This window comes from Bactrocera tryoni, chromosome 2, assembly GCF_016617805.1.
Source record: "Bactrocera tryoni isolate S06 chromosome 2, CSIRO_BtryS06_freeze2, whole genome shotgun sequence".
NCBI classification, from domain to species: Eukaryota; Metazoa; Arthropoda; class Insecta; order Diptera; family Tephritidae; genus Bactrocera; species Bactrocera tryoni.
In genome coordinates, this window is record NC_052500.1 from 63,327,478 (window position 1) to 63,354,835 (window position 27,358).

The following is a 27,358-nucleotide window of genomic DNA, read 5'->3' on the forward strand; positions in this document are numbered from 1 at the left end:
TTGTTGTTTTTTAACTTAAAAATTTATAACCATGCATTTTTAATTCAAAAATGATAAAAGTTCTATAAAAATGTTTATAATAAAAAATAAATAACTGCATATCATACTAAAGAAGCACATATTATTTTAATTATTATTATTTTTTTTAATAGAAAATAGAGAATTAAAAAAGTTAATGTTTAGTAAATTTGTTTACGCAAGTATTTCGTTGCCTTAAGTTTTATGTACATGCATATAAACATTAAAAAAAAATATTTTCAAAAAAAAGTTAAGAAAATTCTTATAAAAAATATAAAAATTAAAGAAATATTATAAATTTTATAAAAAAATATTTTTATTATATTTTATAAAACTTTATAGTTTTTATAAAAAAACATATTTTTAATTTATCATTTATCTTAAGCACAAAACAATACGATTTATTGCTGCTAATTGAAGTATTTAAAATTAATTTTAAATAGTGTTTAATTAATTTAATTTTTTTGTATTATTCACTTAAGGAAATGTGTAGTGAGCGCCTGTTAGTTAGTGAGAAAGCGTGTGAAATGTGGAGCGTTGAAAACTATTATTTACATACATAAATTTATTTCCATATACTTGTATACATACATACATATATACACATATTTTTAAAATGAGTTATTCATTAAAAAATTTTACTTTATTTAGTGTTAATTTTTACATAGTGAATAAAATGTAATTAATTTACAATGTTGCGCATTGTTACAATAAAGATTCATTGAATAGTGAAATAATTTTTTGCTAAAAATTTATTATAATTTTTATTAATTTAATTACAAAAAAATATCTGAATAAATGATGTCAATGCAATATTTTTTTAAATTAATTTGCAGTGTTTTCTTTATTTGTTATGTATTACTTATACACTGTACTTCTGGATAAAAGAGGGATTATTACAATTGATTTATTTTTTTTTTTTTGCAACCTAATATTTTAAATTATGAACTTATATTTTTTATTAATTTTTTTTATTTTAAGTTTATAAAATAAAATAAAAATAATATAAAAAATTTAATCAAACAAAAGAGAAAATTTTCATTTTATTTTTAATTTATAATTATTTTTTTAAATATTATTTTATGAAATTTTTTCGAAAAAAATCTCGTTCAAAATTATATAAAATGCAATTAAGTTTTAAATTTCATTTCAATGCTTTTTTTTTGTAATTAAAAAAACTGATTGTCACTTTTTTTCCGACAAACAATTATCACCGAAGGCATTTTCCAACATTCTGAACGTTTCGGCAACAGAAACTTGATTCCGCACACAAAATTTAAGGAACTTCTTTGTTGAATTATTTCACTCATCGTAAAAATCAGCGAATGCACTTTATGTACTTCAGAAAATCAAGCGTACACTAAAAGCTAATGATTATTTGGAGGTGACATATGGCAGGGACGTGATTCCACAACGAAAATCCTTGATCGCGTATAAACCTGCGACCATTCCGGTTAAGTACACCCAACTGTTAGCGGAACTGCTTTGAAAACCACTTAAGCTTTCGTCACATAAATCCTAAAAGTGAACACAACTTTTTCCCAAAGATCTGAGAACTAAACAATTTAAGCAGATATCATAGCATTGGCTGCTTGATAAAACTTGTAGGACATCTCGTAGGTCAAACGTTTATCAAACACTACGAAATCTTCCCTTAACATGTTCGGTAGTTGTCTTTCGAGTTCTTAAAATCTGGCTAGAATTGTTTTAACGGAATAAATTTTGAATCTAAATTGATTTCCACAATGACAAGTCCTGACAAAGTATAAATCCGAACCGATTGTTAGCTGTATTTGCTTTAAAAATATCTTAAAATTAGGTCATATAAATCTTAAGTGTGAAGCATACTTTTATCACAATGGCCTGGAAAACAAAGCATTCAAAGCATTGTCTGTTTGATAAAACGTAAAAACCAAGTACTTCGAGCTCTACTCCTGAAATAGACAATAGTGGTCTCTGATTTTTTAAGTTCCGGCCAAAGTTGTTTGAACAGTAATGAATTTAATTGATTGCCACAATGACAATCCTTCATAAGGCATAAATCCGTTCAGGTTAAGTAGAGCCGACTGTTGGGCGAACTTAGTCCGAACACGTCTTAAACTTCTGTCAATATTTGACAGTAATCAGTTTGATTAATTGCCACAATGGCAATCCTTCACAATATTTAAATCCGTTCGGGATTATTATTATTTCATTATTTGATCGCTAAAACTATTATGAACTATCTTGGAGGTCATTTGTTTTCAGACTGCCAAATCTTCGAGCTCTGAAATGGCCGGTATTTATATCTGATTGTCAAATCTATTAAAAATTCTTTTAACGAGAATTAGTTTTGAATTAGAAGTTGGTTGTTTCCCGATAAAGTTCTTCTGAAACGTTTGAAGGAACATCATAGCCAAGAGGTACGGATATTAGTTTTCAGTCAATCATTGCTCGGTCATGGATTCAAATCAGTTAGAGAAAGTGAAGTAAACTAAAATATTTATGCAAGATAGGGAAAGGGTTTCGCAAAAATACGCTGGGTCTTGGAAGAGTTTTCGAATTGCCTAAAACTCTCTATTACCATACCACAGATTGCTTGGATGGATCAACGACTTCCTTAAGTACATATATCAAGTCGTTGGTTGAAGAAACAGGATGAAGGGCCAAATTATTATACTAGTATATTAGTCAAAGTTATTTGAAGTTTAAGCATGAACTAGTAATGTAAGAAAAGTAACTAGTTTAAGCTTTATAAATAGCAGACTTACATTGCTTAGTAAATTGATCCGTGTATTTGGTTCCTTCAGCTTTAGTGGATGTCGTACAATGTGTTAGAAAATAGTGAAAATAAATGAAATGTGCCTTTTCACTTGAGAACTAAGGAAACAGTAAGGAAAAATATAGAAAATATTAAAAACGAAAAATAATAATATGAAAAAATATTATAAATTATAATAATAGAAAATTACTTTTAAAACTTAATTTTAAAGAAAAGTTTTTTTTAATAAAAAATTATGTAAATAGTATATATATATATTCGTAAGTCTATTTCTAACTTGCTGTATTGCCAAAAGAAATCGCCACAATTACTATATATGGATATATGTTCCGATTTTATATACCCATTAAGACCGACTACTTTATTTTGTGACGTATTTTTGCCTCTTCCAAATAACTATAAAAGTAACACATAATATATACATATATGTTATATAACATATATATACATATACATAAATACTTGCATATATGTATACAATTATATATTTTGCGATCTATTTACAAACAAAAACGAAAATATCCCCAACTGGAAAAATTTGGAAAATTTTACAAAATATACTAAATGATTGGGTATACCTGGACCTAAATGTATGTAAATATGTCTGTTGATTTGTAGCTCAGCGTTGTAGTATTAACATAGACAAAATATGTAGACATAAATTTGTATATAAGTATATACATAGCAGTATAATTTATTCTCAAAATATGTATGTACATGGTGTTTGTGTGTTAAATGCTAATTTTCTGTGTGTTTAACTTTTGTATGAACTAAAAAAAACTAAAATAGTTTAATAAAATACAAATTTTATACTTTAATACAATTGAATAAAAAACTGTGCTTTTCCCTAAGAGTTTTGAGGTTATATTGATAGCAATATTTATAACATAAATTATTTCAAAACAAATTACAGAAAAAGAGGAAGTAGCAGGGGCTGTAAAAGAAGGGCCCCATCTCGACTCGACGATAAACTTAACAGCAGCCAACACAAGAGAGCAGGTATCGTTTTTTTGGCCGGTGAGGGGGTGGAAAATGCCTTCCGCATCATCGGTCCTATTGTCACAGCAGCGGTATGCGCCAATTGCAGGTCACTAAGAACCCTCTAAGGAACCGTCGCCCACCCTGGGACCGCGTTTGCATTACTTCAGGGAGGCGTTCCATTTTTCTCATTGAGAGATTTACATCTGCACACCTGCGCCTAGGTCCCGCTTTTTGATGCGTAGCAAGAGTGTGCTGCGTATTTCTGGATAATCCCCCTTTGCTTCGCTCTCCAACATGACGCTGATTAAATTGTCAGCGTTTATTGGGCCGACCAGGTTTTTTACGGCAGTGCGTTCTCCTTGCCAGCGCTCAAATTCAAAGAATGTGTGTTCAGCGTCGTCTTCTGTCGCGTCGTTGGAGAGCCGTCATGGCTCTTCGACTTTTCCTATTCTGTAGAGGTACTTTTGAAGTATCCGTGGCTGGATAACAGCTGGGTTGTGCGCTCTTGTTATTGCCGGGTGATTCCTTTAGCACCCACAGCTTTTTCCTTTCATATGCTAGAAGGACGATTGGAGAATTGCCGCTTATAACTAATATTGCGTCGCCTGATACTGCTCTGTAGGCTGATGCAACTCTGAGGGCTGCGGTGTGGTACACTCTGGCCACTGCCTCACTCCGGTTTTCCTTTTTAAGCGCGTCTGCCCAGATTTATGCTCCGTATATCGGGACGCTGATTGTCGTCGACATTAAGAGTTTTCTCTTTTCTTGGCTGGGGCCTCCTATGTAAGCCATTAATCGGCCCAGTTGAAAAGTGATCTTCGCTGCCTTACCTGCGGCGTGCTGGATTTGTACCCAGAAGGTTAGTCTGGGGTCTAGTCTTACGCCTAGGTGTTTACTGCTTTTTGTGTCCTAAGAGTATCCGAAGTCGTGTGCATGCTTATCTCGAGAGGTATGTGCTTTTTTGTTAGCGGTAGTAGCTCTGTTTTCTCCGCAGCGAGCTGGAGGTTGTGTGTGTCGAGCCATGCTTGCGTCCGTATCATGACCTGGTTCAGCTTTCTTGGGGCATACATAACGTTCGATCAGGATAAAGCTGACTTATTGATGCGATAGGCATGCATTTAAATTGGTTGGGTTAACTGTAAGTTGCGACCCAAAGAAAACCCCAAAAGAGACTTTAGCTGCTTTGGGCCGGGGCACTTAACCTGAGATTGCAAAGGGCCCGAAAGGCATAAAATGCGGTCAGGTCACAAATTGAAAGAGAGCCTTTGCGAAGAAGCTAAACACGAGAAAGTGGACCATATCCCGGGCTCCACAAAATGTTCATAAGCGAGCAATACAAAGAGAAAGATAGATGTACTTGGCTAGAAGATAGACCGCAGCTATATGGTTACCACCAGGCAGTAACACCATCACTGTAAACAAAGGTTGTACGACTACGGTTTTGTCTGGACTCAATGCGACCTTTCTACAGCAAGCGATAACATACAGGAATTCCAAGAAAAGCTCGATAATATTGAGGACACAGCGAGGTCTATAGAAGATCAACTAATAACGGCCGGCGACCTAAATTCGAAAGCCGTATCACCTCAGCTCGAAAGCCTTAGAATGAGGTATGCCAAGCACGGACTCGAGAGGAAAGCGCATTCTTGAAATGACTGCGGGGCTTGGTCTAATAGTGCTCAATATGGGAAATGCAATAACGTTTAGAAGGCCAGGATGCAAGAAAACCACACTAGACATTTCCCTATCACCATGGTCAATAAAGAAATGGAAAGTTCTAGAAGATTACACTGGCAGCAATCATCAGTACATTTCTTTTACGAACAAACGATAATCAGCACAGAAAAAAATACTGGAAAACGAAAGTGGAACATTTCGAAACTAAACTCTTCGAAATTAATGTCCACAATAGACAGCCAGAATTCATCTAGCAATTCCCCCAAAACTGCAAGGAAATCTGTCGAGCACACGATGTTTAATATATAGCCAAAAATTATTGCCCAAGGCTTCGCTCAGCAAACACAAAGCATGATAGCTCAGACGCACATGCCTCCGCATTCGCAGATCCTACACGAGATAAAGGGGTAGAAGAGCCGCATTCCAAGAAGCCGAGCAATACATTGCAGCAAAAAAGAAGCAGAAGCATGCCATCTATGATAGCAAAAAGAAAAAATGGAAGGAACTACGCGAGAATATTAAATATTATTAAAATAGTACAGAAGAAACTCGGTGTACGAACAAAGTCACCAGATTTAAACGCTGCCAAAATCCACTAAATTCACTCCTCCTCACACACGAAAAAAGGGCTAGTGATCAATAGACTCTAAGGCTTCCGCAAATCCACCAGTTCACCCTCGAAGAGCTGCAACTAGCCATTGGCAAGGTCAAGATCAACAAATCACCCGGCCCGGATGGGATCCCAGCAGAAATCCTGAAAATAATCGCTGCAGAGCGGCCGGCATTACTATTGAAAATGTACAACGCCTACCTCGAAGCCGGAATATTCTCTAAACCCTGGAAAAAACAACGGTTGGTGCTGATCAGTAAAGGAAAAGGAGATCCCAACTTGCCATGCTATGAAAGGCTACTTAAGTCCAGTCTCGAAGAGCCTATCAACCTGGATAACTCTCGGCAGATCAACTTTTGATGCTATAAAACAGCATATGTAGATGTCATAAATACAAAATAAATGTTGCTGGTAACTTTAAGAGTCTGAAAAGCCTTCAACAGCGCTAAATGGGTGGATATGATCGACGCTCTCTAAAAAAGTATTAAAATCACCGACTATTTTGCTGTCACCTCAAGAGCAGCACAAGGATCCACGATATGCTAAAACTCGAAATGACAGTCGAATCATGCTTAATTGGCTACGTGGACGACATTGCAGCAGTAATTACAGCACGAGACACAGAAGGAGTGCGAAGAAAACTAAATGAGGTCATGATATGGAAAAAACAAAGCTACTACTGCTAAAAAATAAGCACATAAGTTTACAAACGACTATGGATATTCTTAGGGCACAAAAATCAGTAAACTACCTGGCGAAAGGCTGGACCCCACACTAACTTTCTGAGTATAAATCCAGTAAGCCACAGAAAAAAATCGTTTCTTAACGAAAATCACCTCCCAACTTAACAGACTAATTGCCAACATAGTGGGTTCCAGACAAGGGAAGAGAAAGCTCCTAATGTCGACGCACCGCACTGCAGCTCTCAGAGTTGCATCAGCCAATCGAACAGTGTCAAGTGAGGCAATATTAGTTATGAGTAATGTCCCAAATTGGTCTTCTGGCATACGAAAGGAAAAAGCTGTAGGAGCTAAAGAAAACATCCGAAAATAAAAAGAGTGCAATATAACAAATAAAGAAAGATGCAATGACAACATGGCAATGAAGTTGGAAGAATGAAAGTCGCGGCAGATGGACGGCCAGTCTAATAAAAGATCTAAACCTATGGGCAAGCCGTAAATTCGGAGAAGTCGACTTTTACACAACTAATCTACTCAGAATAAAGTCAAAGAGCCGTCATGCCTATATAGTGACGCGACAGAAGACGACGCTGAACACACATTTTTTGGATGTGTGCGATTGCAACGAGAACTTACCGCCGTAGAAGACCTTTTGGCCCAATAGAAACGGAAAATTTAATCAGTATCATGCTGGAGAGTGTAGCAAATTGGGGGATTATCCAGAAATTCTCAGCAGTTATGCTACGCAGCGCAGTTTTGATTTTCTTTACCATTCTTGTGTTCAGATCGTCGTATAGACAATGCATATTGATCACGTTCCTTGGTGCTAGTCGTACACCATTCTTGGCAATCTTGTCAACTATTTCATTTCCCTCGATGCCATTAAGGTCAGGCACCCAGTAGAAGTAAAGTTGCTAGCAATATCCACTTTACACTGTTGCCCTGGTTCCCAAGACACTTCTGGCCGATATGCGGTACGAGAAATTTGCCAGCAGAAGCATTAGAGGTCAGCTCCGCGGCATTCGCAATAGCAAAGACAAAGACCTTAGCTTGAAATATACTGCAGTGATGCGGCAAACTTAAAAGATAGCCTTATGCCTTACTATGGACAGTTTAGAGTGTTGCGCGTACCCAACCTTAACGTCAACCCTCTTTTTGAACCTTCTTTCCCAGTTGAAAAATGGGATCATGTAGACGGTGTTTGCCAAACCGCCATTACCCATCGAGCTATGCCTGAAATTCTCCTGCAGCCAGTAGTCGTACCGACGATTTTGCTGCGGAGTTTTCAGCAAAGAGGTCCATAGGCGGCAGGTTTAGTACCAGTTCAAGAGCCGCTGTTGGAATTGTTCTTAAAGCTCCCGTTATGCACAGCGCAGCGAGCCCCTGAACTCTTTCTATTGGCTTCCGGTAGGTGCATTTTTGTACGCCTGTCCGACATATACCGTAAGCAGAATAGGTGCAGCAGTGCATGAGAGAGGGAGAGTTGTGTCAATCATCTGCCTGCACGCATATAATGCATTGCTGAATTTCCTTACTCTTTCTTCCACGTTGTGCTTCCACATCAGTTTGCTAAGACTGCCCCAAGGTACTTGGTGTGGTTGTTGAGAGATATAGAATTTAGACATACAAAATTAAGACTCTACAAGCCACTGTCAGTACCCGAGCTTTTGTGAGCGTTTGATAGAAAAGTCCTAAGCAGAATTTTTGGTCGTGTTGTAAGTATGAATGGTGACTGCAGTGAAAAGGGTTTCAAAACGACAGTCGGTGGTAAAAGACTTAGTGGTGGACTGTGTCTGTGGTGGAGTAAACAAGTGGAAGAAGCAGTGACGATACTGATCTCTTTCTTCAACTCAATTAAACAAGTTGTTGTTTCGTTAAAGCATGAATAATTCTAAAATAATTTTCAAAAAATATTTTTAATAATTTTAAAAATTTTTTTTTAATAATTTTCAAAAAATATTTTTTAATAATTTTCAAAATTATTTTTTAATAATTTTCAAAAAATATTTTTTAATAATTTTCAAAAACAGGATTGAATTATACTTTTCGAAATTGGCTTTAAACACATTTTTTAAGTTAATTTAATTTTTTTTAATTATGTCTTTATTTATTTTTGTTACCTTTTTTTTATTTCACTTTATTTGATATTTTTATATTAAATATATTTTTAAATTTATTTATTATTATTTTTTTTTTCATTTTAATTCATTTTTGTTATTCTTCCTTTTTATTTTACTATTTTTTTTAATTTTTTATGGTTTTAATTTTGCTTTAATTTTAACTTTAATTATATTTAAATTTTGTTAATTTATTTATTCTTACTTTTTATTTTTTCAAATGTAAACATAATACAAAGCTACAGTGATGCCTAAAACTCGCCACCACTCTTAACTGTCACATTCTACTAGTGTTGCATTAGCGCACCATTAAACTTCAGCTGACAGTTAATAACAAAGCACAATACTTATCTCTTTCTAACTAAAAGTACAAGTGAATTACGCACACAGATGCGCTATATGCCGCTCTGTAATAAAACACCAAGTGAGCACGATATAATTCGTAAACAAATGTACTAGCCCCTTTACATATGAGAGCGAGAGCAACTGAATGCAACTGTAGAGAGCCATGCCAATTGGCATTCGACGCTCAACAGCAGTCGCCATAATGCAGTCACTTGACAGCGTCACATGCTGTTAAAAATTACGCTCACAAGTGTTAAGTGCTGAGCTGCGAATGTCATATGGCAAAGTGTTGTGAGAATTTGTTTGTTTCTCCATTCATTTGTTGTTTATCCAATATACACACAAACATGTACATGCAGGCGAGTATGTTAACTAGATATGCATATAACAGTGAACAAACATAACGACATAGCGAAGCGCTGAGAGCAGCGTGGACTGACATTAATATGTTGCGTCCGAATTTGCTTGGAATTCAGTTTTAGACGGATTTTCAACGATATTGGTCATACGGTCGCGAGTGTTTCCCGTTGCGTATTGGGTCATGCAACAACAAAACGTGTCGCTGTGTAGTAAAAGTTTAATATTTTCATAGATATTATTAGTTCGTAATAAAAAGTAAACATAATTGAATGTAATCAAAAAAGTGTAGTGCGTATTTAGTGTGTAAACAACAAATGATTAGAAATTGATGGAAATTGTAATAAAAGTTAAAACACACACCAAAAAATCAAGTCACACAACAAGCGAGCGAGCGAGTGGGTGAAGCCAAAACACGTACGTACATGTGTAAAAGCTGCAATAACAACACGGCATAAATTTATAGGCGAAAATCAGGTTGTTTATTATTTCTGTGTGCCTTTTTTGCAATTACTTGTGGTTGTTTGTTGCTGCAAGGATCTAGCGTTTGTGTTGTGTTTTCTTGCCAAGTTAGGAAAGTGCAGAAAATTTAGACTTTTTTTGGCTTACGAGTTTTATGCGAAAATCGCTTGAAATTCGTTGATGCTGTGTTATTTTGTGTCAAGGAAGTAGCGCTAGCGCCATTGCCGCCGCTGCTGGCGAATTCGCTGTTGCCTCACTGTCTCGTCGTTGGTCTGGTAGAAGCGCTTGTGCGAACGTGGAGCGAGCAAAATAATATTGTGTTATTTCGTTTTCGTTTAGTTGTTGCTGCAAAAACAACAGCAAGTAGGTGCGGCAAGGCAAACATAGCATAATAAATTGAAATCAGCTGTTTGCGCAGAGTGCCACCGCAGCTGTAGAGCAACAGCAACAGCAGCGGCAGCAGAAAGCTGAAAGGAAAGGAAAAGAAAACAACATACATATGTACATACATATAAATAAATTGGCGATTGGCCGAGAAAAAGTTGTGTGTTTCCGTGCAAAATATTGATGTTTTCGCAGATATTTTGCAGTTTATGGACGAGCGGATTTTTTGCACTAGCGGTGTGTGTGCTCTACAAACATAATTTAGTGAATTCTTTAACGCTATTTGTTTTTACTCGCACATTTTTTAATTCGGTTGCATGTTTCTTTCAAATTTATTTCATTATAATTATAATTTTGTGAGAGGAAATCAAATTTCGCGTATGCGGGGGAAAATTATATTTGTCCAAAAATAAAAAAAAAAATGGAAAATTAAAAAAAAAATAGTAGAAAAATGAAAATGAAGAAATAAATAAAAAAAAGGTTCACTTTAAAAATAGAAAATAAAAATAATGATTAAATAAAATTTGGCCGCGAATTTTACACTAATTTTGCAGAAAGAAAGATTCTATTAATTTTCATTAAAAAATCAAGTAAAATCTAAAAACTAAACAAAACAAAAATTAATAGAACATAAAATGAAGACTAATGCCATAATTAAATAAAATAACATTAAAGCTGTGATTTTTGCAATAATTCGTCAAGGAGGACGATTGCATTAATCTATTATTTTATTATAAAATATAAAAAATAAATAAGATAAAAACATAAAATAAAGACTAATGAATGAATACAATAATATATAAGCTGTGTTATTCATTAACCTCAAATACTGAAAATTTTCAAGTCTTGTGCACAAGGTTTTGCGTCCAAAGAATTAAATTTTTAAAGAATTTTAAATATTTTCAATAATTTTTTTTTCAAAATAGTTGAATACAAAACCCTGTGATTCGAATAAAGTTTCACTTAAAAAAAAAACGTAAAAAGTATTAAAATAACATTTAAGCCGCGATTTAACTGTTAAGCTACCACAGAGACTTAGAAAAAGTTTGACTTAAAAATATATATATAAAAAAACCAAAAAGCAAATAGAATTGAAACAAACATTTTTTTTGTATGTTTCGATATACATACATATGTGACCTGGTCTACGAAAAGGGAGCTAACGTGCGAAAACTAGTTTTCTGGGAAACAGCTGTTAAAAATAAACAACTCGTTTCGTCAGTTTCTCGTTATCTCATTAATTTTTTTGACACCTAAGCCCCCTTTCCGTTGACCAGGTCACATACATATATTGAAATATAATAAGAATGAGCTATGGTGGTATGACTAAAAAAAATATAAAATTAATAAATAAATAAAATGCTATACAATGTAAATTTAATCGAAAGGAGATGTCGAGTGAGTGGTATCTAATCAAAGAAAATAAAATTAAATCTGATAAAAAATAATATGAAAAATAATTAATAAATAAAAGAATATATAAGCATGTGACTTAAGCAATAATCCTACATTATTGAAAGCTTTCACAGCTTGTGTTAAAATTTCGGCAGATAATAATAAAACAATTCATATATTTTTCATAAATTATATGTTTTTAACTATTAAATTCAAAAGCATTGTTTTATTAAAAACTTACGGAGCATCGTTTTTTAAATTATTCACAATATTTCTTGAAATAACTACTTTTTATAGAGACATATCTGCTTAAATAACGAAACGAATATTTGCAATTAATAATTTTGAAAAAATATTTAATGTTGTTTATTCCATAAGAGAAAATAAGAAAAACTTAACCTCAGTTGCACAACTGCTATAATACCCTTTACAAATAAAAAAAGTTTCCATACAAGAAGTTGATTTTTATAGTTCAGTTTGTATGGCAGTTAGATGTTGTACTGGTCCGATCTGAAAAATCGTTTATACAGATGCGAACATAAAAATAAAACAGCTTACAATACCCTGATATGCTATAGCAGTCCGATAACGTCAGTTTAGGCAAATGAGCCGCTTTTTGGAAAGAAAATAACAAAATTTCACAACGTGTATATACAGCTATAACGGAAGTTAATGTTTCTTCTTTTTTTTTTTGACTATTTTCGGCACTTAACTAGAAGAAACAAAGATGAAAAGACAACACAGAAATTTCTTGATTTCGTTATGATATTAATCTAAGCCAAAAGAATGCGCAAATTTATCGTCTCACATGAATTTGGCATAACATATGCTTTTCAATTAGAAAACCAGTTTTTAATTTATTTACTTAGTGACACACAATCGTTTGTGTATATTTGTGTCTGCAAAGAGTAATTGATTAGTTGCAAAGAAAGCATGCTAAATTAACTGTCAATAAAAATAAATTCAAATTAATGTTAACAACAATGAAATGTTTAACCAAATAATAAGTATCGTGCAGCAAAACAAAGCATAAAGAAAACTAAACTTAAGAGCAGACAAGACTTTCGTACTCTGCTTTAAAATCTGACAATTGTGCAATAGCGAGAGAAATTTTTAACAGTTAACGCGCTTATTTACTCAACGCATGGTCATGCTCGCGCTCTCTGCACTAAATTTGCACATTTTTTGCAAGCAATTTTGAGTCACAAAATCACATGCATGCGGCATTTTGCGGCAAACTAAAAGAAATTATAAAATATATATATATAGTATATGTACATACATATGCAGTTGTGTTCACTTTTGTGTCTATAAAAAAATGTTTATTACTTAAAATGTACAAAATGCGCCCAAAACACGATTTCTGCTTAATTCTTTTGAACGCTGTCAATATGTTTATGTACAATTAGCGGCATTTGGTGGCTTTCTAATAAGAAAAGCAAATACAAGTTGCATTACACATGCCGTATACCCTGTAAGCATTTTAACATTACGCTGTTAATGTAATTTTCTAGCGGAGCTTGTTACTGTAAACATGTTTCATTAAAATTCACTGCTAATTGCTTAACATTCGCTGTTAACTCCTTTAACATTCACTCTTAACTCCTATAACATACACTGTTCAAGCAGCATATGTATGTGACTGTTATGCATGCATTCGCAAGAGTCACAAGAGAAACATGTTGCAGTAAATACAGTAACAATAAAATCAAGCAGCACACCAACAATAAACACGCAGCCGTTAGAGCTCACCGCGACATTTGTTTATTTTCAAGATGTTCGTTCGTTTGTTCAAAGCAGCCTTCGCTTGAAATTCGCCTATTGTGCTTGGAGTTTGTTTTTTAGAAATCCAATAGCAAAAAACCGGGCAAGTGGCAAAAATTCGTGATTTTTTTTGTTTTTAATATAAATAAATGTACATATTTGTATTGACGCAAGCAATAAAAATTCGTGATGCTAATTTAACGCATTTGCTACTGTTTGACAATTTGGAAATATTTTTGCAAAAAGCGTTGCAAATTGGTTTCATCAATTATTTCTTAGCGGAGTGGAGCGTGTTGGTGGCGCAAAGTGTGCTGGGTGCCGAAAGTGTGTCTCGATTAAAAATTAAAAAACAGCAATAAAAATTTAAAAATAATAATAAGAATTAAAAAATAATAACAAGAATTAAAAAGTAATAATAATAATTAAAATTAAAAAAAAATAATTATAATGTTAAAAATAATAATAATGAATACAAACCAAAAAAACCAAAAAGTGCAATTTGAAATAACCGTAATAAATGTTGAAAATTGAAATCAGTATTCATTTTGAAATTTAGAACAACAAAAAGTGTAGTGGTTGTATGACTCTTCATCTAGATCTACATATTTTAGAGCTTTTACTTCAATTAATTCTTGAAAAGCCCATGAAATGGCCAAAACTTTTCTTCGCTAATTTTAAGATCTTATGGAATTTAGTGCTTGGTGATAATTATCATTATTAGCGTTGATCGACATTTATGGTATAAAGTCAACCGGATGTTTGAAAACCTTTACATTTGGTGTAGTGATCTAGGGGAAGTATTTACCCAATTTCGTTCTGGACACTGTAACAGGTTACTTATTCAGAATGGACCTCCACATACTAAATATGTACATATATGTCCAGCGTGCAATGAGCCCCGCATGACTCTAATGACCACTTTGAAGGCCCAGCAAATTCCACTTATCAAAGCTCATTCTCTCTATGGTCTGATTACGTCGATACAGCACGTATCCTTATTCTCTTTGAATCTCACAGATTGACCGATATTTTCGGTGACAAGTTAGCCATAGACACAGTTTCGGTATCTGGGTGTTTGAAAAGTTATGATCCGATTTCGACAATTTACGTGAGATGGCATATCATGGTAAGGTCGAGCTTAAATATAGCTCTTTATGGATTTTATATTACTGGTATTTTGTGAGCGTGGCTAGGTTCGATTCCCCCCATTTGCAACACCAACCTTTTTATGAAGCCAAAAAATATGTGTATCGAGTTTCATAATTTTTTTCTTCTTGAGGAGAATGCAAATTTCCAAGTTTATGTTATCTTCTAAGCTTTTCAAACGTGTATCTCGATATTAGTAAAGGTCATCACTCACCCAATAGACGATTAGACTTTTTGTTCTTTTTGCTTGTTTCTAAGTTAATTATAATACTCTGGTCGTCTCCCTAGCTTTTTGTTTCTTCGTTTTGAAAGTTGGCTTTTCCATTTATACTTTCTTTTTGGTTCTACGAATTAAAGATAAGATGCGGCAATTAAATGCTCATAAATCTGTTTATCGGTATTATCCAATTGCTACTATTTTTATGAGTGCCTTTCAAAATATCAAAAGAAACCGAGCTATCAGTGTCAAAATAAACAATATTTATATAAATAAAGGTGCGTTATCTAATAATAACGCAGCGAATATAGCAGCACTTCGATAATTCAATTAATCAGTTAAAGCATAATATAAAAAAAAAAATTAAGAATTTAAGCGATAAAGTTATTCTTCTTCTTAATTGGCGTAGACACCGCTTAGGCGATTATAGCCGAGTTAACAACAGCGCGCCAGTTGTTTCTTCTTTTCGCTACGTGGCGCCAATTGGATATTCCAAGCGAAGCCAGGTCCTTCTCCACTTGCTCCTTCCAACGGAGTGGAGGTCTTCCTCTTCCTCTGCTTCCCCCGGCGGGTATCGCGTCGAATACTGTCAGAGCTGCAGTGTTTTCGTCCATCCGGACAACATGACCTAGCCAGCGTAGCCGCTGTCTTTTAATTCGCTGAACTATGTCAATGTCGTCGTATATCTCGTACAGCTCATCGTTCCATCGAACGCGATATTCGCTGTGGCCAATGCGCAAAGGACCATAGATCTTTCGCAGAACTTTTCTCTCGAAAACTCGTAACGTCGACTCATCGGTAGCTGTCATCGTCCAAGCCTCTGCACCATACAGCAGGACGGAAATTATGAATAGAGTTTGGCTTTTGTTCGTCGAGAGAGGACTTTACTTTTCAATTGCCTACTCAGTCCGAAGTAGCACCTGTTGGCAAGAGCAATCCTGCGTTGGATTTCCAGGCTGACATTGTTGGTGGTGTTAATACTGGTTCCTAAATAGACGAAATTATCTACAACTTCAAAGTTATGACTGTCAACAGTGACGTGAGAGCCAAGTCGCGAGTGCGACGACTGTTTGTTTGATGACCAGGTCTTGCCCTCGTTGCCAGACCTTTCGCCTTCACTGCCAGACCCATTTAACGTGCTTCGGGTGTTGTTGATATCAATATCATCGGCATACGCCAGCAGCTGTACACTCTTATAGAAGATGGTACCTTCTCTGTTTAGTTCTGCAGCTCGAACTATTTTCTCCAGAAGCAGGTTGAAGAAGTCGCACGATAGGGAATCGCCTTGTCCGAAACCTCGTTTAGTATCGAACGGCTCGGAGAGGTCCTTCCCGATTCTGACGGAGCTTTTGTTGTTGCTCAACGTCAGCTTACACAGCCGTATTAGTTTTGCGGGGATACCGAATTCAGACATCACGGCATAAAGGCAGCTCCTTTTCGTGCTGTCGAAAGCAGCTTTGAAATCGACGAAGAGGTGGTGTGTGTCGATTCTTCTTTCACGGGTCTTTTCCAGGATTTGGCGCATGGTGAATATCTGGTCGGTTGTTGATTTTCCAGGTCTGAAGCCACACTGATAAGGTCCAATCGGTTTTCTCGTCTCGTGTCGTTATCGTCCACGTTTCTACGCCTTATAATAGGACGGGAATAATGAGAGACTTATAGAGCGTAATTTTTCTTCGTCGAGAAGGGGATTTGCTTTTAAATACCTAACAATCCCAAAGTAGCACCTGTTGGAAAGAGTTCTGAGCTTGATCTCCAGACTTACATTATTGGTCGAATTTATGCTGGTTTCAAGATGTACAAATTCTTCCTTTCGTTGGAGTTAGAAATTAAAAGTACTATGTTGTTAATTAGTCTACAGTGGGCGCCAAAAGATCTGCTCTACTTAAATATTTTTCTAATTAATCATTAGATTATAATTTTGTTGAATGTTGAATGCTTTTTATGGTATGGAGAAAGATGAGATCTAAGCACTTTTGCAAGCTTGAGGTTAAAAAATCCGCTCAGTCATACTCTTGGAGAACGAGAAGAGATAGCCGAAACTGATAGGCGCCGCAAGAAATTTGTTTCTAGGCGTTTTGTCGAGATATCACAATACAAGGGCGTTCAAGGTTGTTCAAGGGAGATCTCTGTTGGCGATTATAACAAACTCGGCCTTTTGACCTAACCTAACTTAGCGGCTTTGAAGTGATGACTAACTAGTTTCTCTGCATATAATAACTTATTGGCGGTAATACTAAAAAGCAGGGTTGCATTTCTTAATACGATTTCGAGAAAATGACAATTGAAAAATATTAAAAAATTAATTTTTTAATCGACTCAGATTTTTAACTTAACCTAACTTAGTGGCCTTTAATTGATGATTTTCTTATTAATTAAAAAATAAATAAAAAATTCCTAAAAGAAATATTAAAATATAAAAAAATAATCGCTAATTAAAAAAAAATATTTTTTTAAATAATATTTTACAAAATTAAAAAAGACTAGTAATTTAAAAAAATTTAAAATTCATAAAAATAATTAGAATAGCCATTTATTTATCAAAAGTCCACAAAATCTCCAATTCTGTAACTAACATTGCAACAACAACAACCAAAACAATATATTTAATTAAACAAGTTCATACCAAGTTACTTACATAACACTTCCAATTTCTTTATAGGCATTTTACAAGTCCAAACACCGCTTTCATGCTCAAAACCAAGCCAGCGTACAACATACATACAATATGTGTATGATAAATCGTCAAAGTGAGCGAGAAAATAGAAGTGAATGAATTCGCTCACTGTGCCCTGTAATATTTATAAGCAGTGAAAAAAAGCAAGAAAATAAACAACAACAAACAAAAAAGTGACCGCAAACCCAGCTAGTAAAAGTCTAGGCATATGTACATATATACATATGAACGTATGTACATATATATTTATGTTTTTATATAAAGTGCGCATAAAAGTCCATGCTTACAAACATATTTACATGTCAAGTGTTTTTGGTGTTGTTGTGCTTTGTTTTGTGCGCTAAAAAATCAGTAGCTATGTGGTGTTGATATATGTATGTACATACAACAACAAACACGCGCATGTTTTACAACGCAACACGTTGTCTTTTCATATTTACATATGTAAAATAAGAAAATATTTTTACTAAAAATATCAATGACACGCGCAGCTCGCGAAACTTGCGAAAAAAATACCAAAATCAAATTGTTTAACCATTGGCAACACTGTGTATTGTAAAAGTAATTAATGAATTGCATAATTGTGAGAAAAGTGTGCAAAAAAAATTAAATCGTAATCATTTTAAAAATTTATCAACAAGTGAAGAGCTAACACATTTTAACTTCAGCGCCTTGGAATGGAATTTTTCTTACTATTGCATATAGTGGAGTTGCATTTTTATGTAAGTAAAATAATTATATTTTTTTGGAAACACAAAAATTCTTACAATTTTCTGTAAAGTAAAGCTGAAAGTTTTAAACAAAACCGAAAATCTTACTTTTTTGAATTTTTTGCATAAATTTGAAGGTTATGTTAAAGCAGTACAAAATTAATATATCTATTCATTACCTACAACTTTGCGCCGTAACTTCTTCTCATAGGAATCGTAGCTTTGTCGCAAATTAAGAGAAACCGTTTTCACTTCTTAAAAATTCGACGTCTCACCTTTCTCTTCCCGACTTCAGATCGCGCGTAAATTATTTTTCTTCCTCCATTTACAAAGGGTTTCAACCTAATGTGATTTCTTCACTTTTTGTCATTTTCAAAAAGCTTTCGAAGCGAATTATTATTATTATTTTGGTGTATGAAGAAAAACAAAATCTGGAGTTCTAACAAAGTTTGTCAGAAATTTTTTATTGGTTCTAAGCTTTATTTTATAAATGCCTTCTCTTTTAGTATAGCTCAGTGAGTAATAAATTTATTAATGTTGGATATCCATAGTTCTGGTACATCTAGCCTTAATGCAGACTCTTTCAGCATACTGATTCTTTATAAAGACAGATATTTTTATTGATTCCGAGCTTTTTGTCGTAAAAATTCAAGCTGTTTTAGTACATTGATGCTTCATAACGTCAGAAAGTTTTTATTGATTCTAAAATGTCTTCAGTAAAAAATCGAGCTTTCACTAAAGCCACAGTTTCACTAAAACTCACGCTTTTACAAAATATCACTGTTCACTGCATATCCTTCTAAACTTTTTTTGCTATTGTCGGAAAGTGACCGTAAAGTGTGAGTGCCTCTTTAAGTTAGACTTTTTTAGTATACTGATTCTTTAAAACGTCAGAGTTTTATGCCGATTCTGAGATTTTTTCTGTAAAAGCTCGAGCTTACACAAAACATCATTATTCACTCCTAAATTTATTATTTTTTGTTATTGAAAGCGGCGTATAGCGTGAGTGCCTGCTTAATGTAGGCTCTTCTGTATACTGAGTGTTAAAACGACCGAATTTTATTTTGATTTTGAGTTTTTTCCTGTAAAAGCTCTAGCTTTCGCTAAAATTGAAGTTTCCCTAAAGCACAGGCTTTCAGTAAAGCTCATCTATTTACTTTATGCTCTCTCAAATTTATGTTTTTTTTTGTTGATAGAAAAGTAAAACCTTAAATTCACATAACCCGATTTTATCCTGCCTAGAGTTGTTGTTCCGGCGATCTACTCCTGTTTGGATCGGTGAGCGGTACCCTAAGTATAAGTATCAAAAGTCTGTGGAACCATAGGTCGCCAGTATTTCAGATTGACTGAACGATTCAGTACTTTGACACCACGCCAATAGACTTTGATCATGGAAATTTCTCCCGGTGTATTCTTTCATCATTTTGTCAATTTTTTTATTTCTGAGTGACCTTATAATTATCTTCCAGCTATTTAATGTATTTCTAAAGCTGTTATGGAAAGATTTAGTTCCAAATATGAGTTCGTTTATAGAATCTTATAGAATAAGATTAAGAATTGGATATTTTGGGAATGTACTCATAGAATCATCAAGCAGATTCAGCATGAGTACGACTTTGATCGTAATGTTATTTTTGGATAGTTTTGAACGTAGCGATGAGATTTCGAGCGCTAATTGTCCCAATAAGATGCAATTTTCACCCTGAAATGTGGATTTAATTGTTTCGATAAAAAAAACCACATTGATTGCTTTCATAGTTGACCCAAAGTACATCGAATTTGGATGTTTGGAAGCATACAAATCTTGGCAATGAACAAACATATCGAAGTTATCAGTTTTATTGTTTTTTTTTATTGAAACGTAATAATGTTATGATTAGGTCATGAAACTTTGTTCTTTCTAGTCTCCGACCGCTATTTTTAGTCTCTCCTGGTTGTAGGACTTCAGCGTTTACACGATTTTGTAACCTTATAGCATGTTTCGATGCCGTTTCGCGAATGACTTCTCGAACCATTTTTATATGCAGAGCACAATGCAGTTATGAATTACGGCCTTTTATCGATGACAATCACTTTTATCTGTATTGTTTTATTTTTAATTCCGAATTGTTCCTTTAAACACGCTTAATGCTAATCTCTGAAATGCCAATTTAAAGAAACTTAGTAAAAAAGCGCCTGAAGTTTAACTGCTGGAGTTAGTATAGACGTAGTTACAGAAAATTACAAGGAGCGCCACCATCGAAACAACTGTAGTTTGAGTAGATCTCCAACAGAAGGCGAATATACCCAATATAAAGTTTTATAACCCGAAAGCTTTTGCGGCAATTTTTCCAACTTTCGTTTCCTTGATATTAGAACTGCTGGTTTACCGGACATTTTCACAGCAGAAGTCGATGCTTAGAAATACTACTGTGTAGTAAGACTCTTTATTTTAAATTTCACATTTCATTTCAAATATTTCTGTTCTAGGTTAGTATAACTGTCAATGACATCTGTTCCAAATGTCACATGAAAATAATCATTAGTGTTTGCTATATACTTATATTTCTTAAATACATAAAGTGCATTCGATAATTTTTACAATGAGTGATCGTTGGCGCAAGTGTTTCGGGGCCAAATTAGTAGAACCGAAACCTTGCATTGCTTTGGTTCTCACACCGTTAAAGAAGGTGCACCACCAGGAAAAGTGAGAGGCTAGTGGGTGGTTACAGTCTAATCTCAAGAGCGTAATGCTCCTGAGGGACAAATTCTGACAATTTCTGGTATTACACTGGGCACTGGAGACGCAAAAAGCACCTACTTGACATGAGTTTTGTCTTTTGTGTAAACCTTTGATGTATGTATCCGAAAAGGTATAAAAATTTATCAGTGTGCTGGACTTAAGTGATTCATTGTATCAAAGGAGAGGGCACAATAGAGCTTAATATAGTTCGGGGTCAAATATTTCTATCCATCTAGTACTACGATTTTAGAGTCTTAAGTGAATAGGAATATTGTTTCAAATATTTTAGTAGCAGCTTTTGTTTCGAGATTTAACGTGTTTTTATATATTTTTGGTTATTACGGATATTATAGAAATATAAAGCTTGAGCGACCTTCACAAGTGTAATAACCGCCAGATTATTTATAATATACATATTTAGTTGAAATACATATGTCTATTATATTATATGATGTTTATTACATACTATACTATAGACACTTGTATTTCTGTAATATCATCAAAACTCATACTCTGTTTATTCGCTAAGCATAAGTGCTACTTTTATCACTTGAACGCGAAATGAGGTTTTCTAAGTCTGACTTTTGCTTTCTTGGTACTTTTTGCTGATAACAAGAATACGATTAACATACTTGAGAACATCCGTACTGGATGTGTGCTATACATACTTATGTCGTTTTTTATCCGTGTGCGCATACAATGTACAATGTAGATATAAGAGCAAGTGAATGCATATATAAAGGGTATTTTTTAGGAGGTAGAAATTTTGTTTTAAATAAAACAGAAGAATTCACAAAAGTAGAAAATGTTTTAACGGTAATAACTCTTGTAAAGGGTGGTCCAAAATTAACGCAAAATTATATTTAAATACAGGGTGTCCCAATCCACCTTGATGCTTTATCAATATAGGTGGTCTTTAGCTCTTAGTGAAATTATAATGATTTTATGAATTATGAATAAGTAATGCATATTTAGAAAAATTAGAGCGTCAAAGGTTAGGTCAAAATTTTATGCACTAAAACTCTGTGTACTAAACTCTATATCTCACTTTATAGTCTCAAAACTATAACATTAGAGGAATTTTTGCACATGTCCATTTCTTTACAAGAAGTCGTCGTTACTGGACAAACTTAGCATATAGTTATCATACAAACTGATCTATCATAATCAAGTCCTTGTATGGAACATTATTTTATTTGACAAGATATTTTACGAAATTTGACATGGATTATTGCTTAAAGTAAAGGAACAATCTCCGAATAATAACACTGGTCAACAAATTTGTAATTTTTTTTTGTCACGTGAAAATTTATATCAAATTTTGAATATACTAGGGCCGCCAAATTATAATATATCAATAAAAAAAATGTACACATCATGTTTTCTTGTGACATCAAAACATATATTTTCGTAAAAAGTACAAAATTCAGCCACACTCACAGAATTATTTCCTAATATCTAATAGATACTTATGATTTTCTTGAATATTTGGCTTCCGGTAGGTCCCTTTTAAGTCTCCAACAATAGTCTGCTAGCATTCCTGGACTCCATTTCCCTTGATAACGCTTCTCTATTAAGGAAATGTCTTGATGGAACCTCTCACCTTGTTCGTCACTCACAGCAAAGCCGGTGAAATCCAAATGAGTGTCTAGCATATGTATTTTCAAGGACATATTACACCCCAAAGCTTTAAATGATATCATAAGTTCATTTATTAAATCTTTGTAATTTTCCGCTTTATGGTTACCTAGAAAATCACAAAACATTTCCAGGCGAGTTTTTCCTGATCATTCAGTTTTTCTTCAAAGCTCTTATCCTTCAGCAATTGCCGTATTTGTGGGCCTACAAATATTCCCTCTTTGATTTTCGCCTCGCTGAGTTTAGGGAATTTCTCTTTTAGATATAAAAATCCATCTCCATCTTTCGGACTAGAATTCTCACTTTTTGATCGATTTGGAGGCATCGGCACAGGCAGTTCGGCACTATCCTACGGTCTCTTGGCCGAAGACAAGTTTGGATACTGGATAGTATGTTTGGATGTGGTAGTAATACCTTTTGTTTGAGTCAAACAAAAATAACAATCACTTACATGATCCTTTGGTTCCGTCCAAATCATTGGTATAACAAATGACAAATGTCTAGGATCTTGTTTAGCCCAACCTAAAAGGAGCCTCACACACGTTACATAAAAATTATGTGGAACCCAGGATTCGACTTGATTCCCCACAGGAAAACCAGAATAGTCTAAATAGCACTGTTCAATTAGTGATGTGAAATTTCGACGCTGAGATGTAAAAGTTAATTCTCCACACACACATAACAAAAATTGTCACGGTTGTTCAAACACTTTCGTGGCATATTTACGATCTAACTAATGTAAATAAAATGTAATTTAGCAAACACAATAGTTACACAGTCGACTAAGTGCAGTTATGTAAATAAAGAAACGTATATGAGATCAGAAATGAATATGTAGCTGTCACAAGAAAACTGGATATGACAGAAACAAAACTGTTATATATTTTTAATGGTGGTACACCAACATAAATGAAAATCATAACAAAGTTCATGTGACAAAAACAGTTTTTACGAGTGTAATTCAAGTCGGCCCCTTATAACATATAGCTGCCATACGAACTGAATCAAAATCTTATATGGAAAACTTTGTTTTTTTTACAAATTATCTTCATAAAGATTCATATGGATTATTGTCCAAGGCCACATTACCATCTCTGAACAAATTCTTTATTTCTTGATTAAAATCAAGATAGACAACATTTTATACTTTTGTTTGCTGTAATAAATGCTCCTGTGAAGAGTATTATAGTTTCAATGCAGCCGAAGTTAACAATTTTTTTTGTTTTTGATAAGTTTCGGTCGTCAAAATCATTTTGCCTCATTAAAGCTGTAGTTTCACATACTGTATGGCTTTTATCGAAGCACCAACAACGTAGTCTGTTTTAATACATTGATGCTTTGTAGCATTGAAAACTTTTTTTGATACTGATTTAAAAAAGCTCGAGCTTTCACCAATGTCACAGTTTCACTAAAACTCACGCTTTTACAGAACATCATTACAAGTATTCATATTGTACCCTCCTAAAATTATTAATTATTTTTTGTCATTGACGGAAAGAGACCCCCAGAAATTTATATTTATTCTGAGCTTTTTCTGTAAAAGCTCTAGCTTTCAATAAAATCCAAGCTTCACTAGAGCTCAGGCTTTAGGTAGAAAGTAGTTTCACGTATTGTATAGCTTACATAGAAGAAAAGAAACAGAAATGTCAAACACATGTGCTCAACTTGACAGCTGGTTTGACAGCTATTACTTCAAAAATTCTAGATGTATAAAAAAAACACCCTATAAACCTTTAAGTTGTATTTTGCGGCTTACAAACACTTTTACGAATGTGTGCAGTCGAGTCTATTTTCATAACCCTTCCTTCTAAAAAGTTCTACGCGCATAAAAATTCACCCTATACATACATAAGTAGTTTAGATGCTTACAAGCACATTTAGAGTGAGATGATTTACATATATTGACAGCTGGTTTGTCAGATTTCTTAAGATATTTCTTGTATATGTCTAAAAAAACACCCTATTTACTTTTAGGTTGTATTTGGAAGCTTACAAAGGCCTTTACGAATGTGTGCAGTGGATTCTATTTTCACAACAATTTCTACTAGAAAACTCTACGCCCCTGAAAACTCACCCTATACATACATAAGTCGTATTTAGATGCTTACAAGCACTTTCAGAGTGATATATGTATTTACATACATATATTGACAGCTGGTTTGTCAGATTTCTTAAAATAATTCATATATTTGTCTAAAAAAACACCCTATATACTTTTAAGTTGTATTTGGAAACTTACAAAGATCTTTACGAATGTGTGCAGTCGAGTCTATTTTCATAACATTTCCTACCAGAAAACTCTACGTCCCTAAAAAATCACCCTATCCATACATAAGCCGCATTCAGACGCTTACAATCACTTTTACTTGTACGTACTATATAATAGTGTGTATGAAAAGAATATATTATATACTTACATACGTTCATATGTATGTTACATATGATTTCTGTATATAATGTACTATATGCTGCCACAATGCCTCATTTATACGTTCGCTTTGCATTTTTCATTTTTCTCGATATAAAATTCGAATGAATTCTTAAAAAAAGCGATAATTTTCTTGGTAAATGTTTAAAGAAAAGTCAGCATTGAAATATTTGCATATAAATTTAAGTTCACAACATCACGTCTGCTTGTTCTTGATAATAATTTCAATTGAACGGTGAGTATGCTGAGTGAATGAAATGTTGGCCCGGAAGTTCGTTTAGCACTAGATCACGTGCCTGCGCTGTTAAACGGCGCAATCAGTAGCTCAACTCACATACTGCTATAAACGTAAATACAATACTATATATATGCATATATGCTTTTACCGTAATCAAAGGTAACATATTTTGCATTTAATGGGCGCACCAAAGAATTCTCAGATAAATTTTGCTCGTGTGCTTACTATAAATAAAGCGTAAATTGCGATACCTGTTTTTATAGTTGTAAATAAAAAATGCTATGACAAACGCTGATTAAATTTGCAGATAAAATAACTAACATTGCAAACGCATTTTTTTGTTTAATTTAATTACTACAATTACCGTTGCTTTGTAGCAAAGAGTATCTCATGCAACTATTTTTTTTATGTGACAAGCCTGTGATAAGCACACGTACATATGTATTCGGAAGTCAAATACAAAAATAACCAGATAAGCGCAGTAGCTGGAAGTCATTGCCTAACGTGTCGCAAATTAAAAGAGATAAAAATGCGCCAAAATATTATCAGGCAACACCGAAATGCTGCGCAATTCTGAGAACAATGATAAAATGTATGCTTATAAAGTTTGGATTGCCGCAATCTCAGCCATTTCAAAAAGCTTCCAAATCCTACATAACATTTTAAATAAATTCGAAAATCTCTTTGGCTAAACAGAAGTTGATAACAAGCATCTGGGTCAATAAACTATTAGTAACAAAAGCAATAACCTTGTTTTTGTGGAAATATTATTATTATTATTACAACATGCTCTTAAAGTTAAGACGTAAATTGGGAACTTAGATTATACCGAAAATGTTTCTAATTTCGGTTTTGGTTTTCTCTATGAGCAAAAAATAGTAAGAATTTGTTCTTTAAAATTCTTAATTTATTCTTCAAAATCTATGTTGTTCCCCTCAAAGCAATCCCACTTGGCCCCATTACACTTGTGCCGATGTTTTTGCCAACTCTCGAAAACGTTTTTAAAGTAAATTTACTCAAAATAGTTTTTCTAGAGCTGCCATTTGAGTTTGTTAAGTAGCCAAAGTCCCACGGAGCTAAATCAGAAGAATATGGTGTTTATTCCTTTTTGACAGTTTGGTTGGTCGGTAGGAATTCGGAGTGCACCACAGCTCGAAAATCGAAAAAAACTGTCAACATAACTTTAATTTTTGACCTGCTTTGACGTGGTTTTTTCAGCTGCGGCTTACCTTAGCCACGATATGCGGCCGATTGATGGTCTGTTTCCGGGTCGTAAACATAGATACAAGACTCATCACCAGTAATAATTAATTTTATGACATCCTGATAGTCGGAAAGCATTGTTTTACAGACGTTAGCGCCATCTTGTTTTTTGGAAAAATTGAGTAATTTTGAAACCAATCGTGATTTTACTCTTTTTTTAGGCCTAAATGGTATTTCAAAATGATTTTCACTGATTCTTCCGATATTCAAACGGTGGCAGTAAAGTCTCGTACTGGTAATCGTCGATTTTCAAGCACCAATTCATTTATTTATTGACGTGTGCATTATCAGTTCATGTTGATGCCCGTCCTGGACGTGGTTCTTCGTCAATTCGTTCTTGAAATGAATTTTACTAATCAAAAACACTTGCTCGCCAAAAACAATTATCAGTGAGGGTCTTTTCTAACATTTTGAACGTTTCGGCATCAGAAATTTGATTCCGTACACGAAATTTAATGGAATTTCCTTGTTAAATAATTTCACTCATAGTAAAAATCACCAAATGCACTTAAGAATGGTACTTAAGAAAGACAAGCGTATACTAAACACTAATGATTGATTTTGATGTGACATTTGGCAAAAATACTAACCAACAGTCATACCAACCTTGGAAATAAAATATTTCGATGAGAATGGAGTTTCGCGCGAAATTTAAGTTAAAAAATCTAGGCTTCTCGTGCGCTCTGGAACGTTTATAAAAAACCACGTGCAAAACTTCAAAGGACTATGTTTTTTTTTTAATTAGTAACCACTGTAGCTCGAAAACCG

The 27,358-nt window shown here is 34.0% G+C and overlaps 1 long non-coding RNA gene across 1 annotated transcript in view; it reads left to right on the plus strand.

The window, feature by feature from the left end:
* The first annotated feature begins 9,686 nt into the window (after nt 1-9,686).
* LOC120768478 overlaps nt 9,687-27,358 on the plus strand; it is a 50,223-nt gene continuing 32,551 nt past the window's right edge. Inside the window, exons 1-2 of the long non-coding RNA XR_005704765.1 lie at nt 9,687-10,023; nt 17,577-18,313. This is a non-coding gene — a long non-coding RNA (uncharacterized LOC120768478). The remainder of the gene's footprint in view (nt 10,024-17,576; nt 18,314-27,358) is intronic.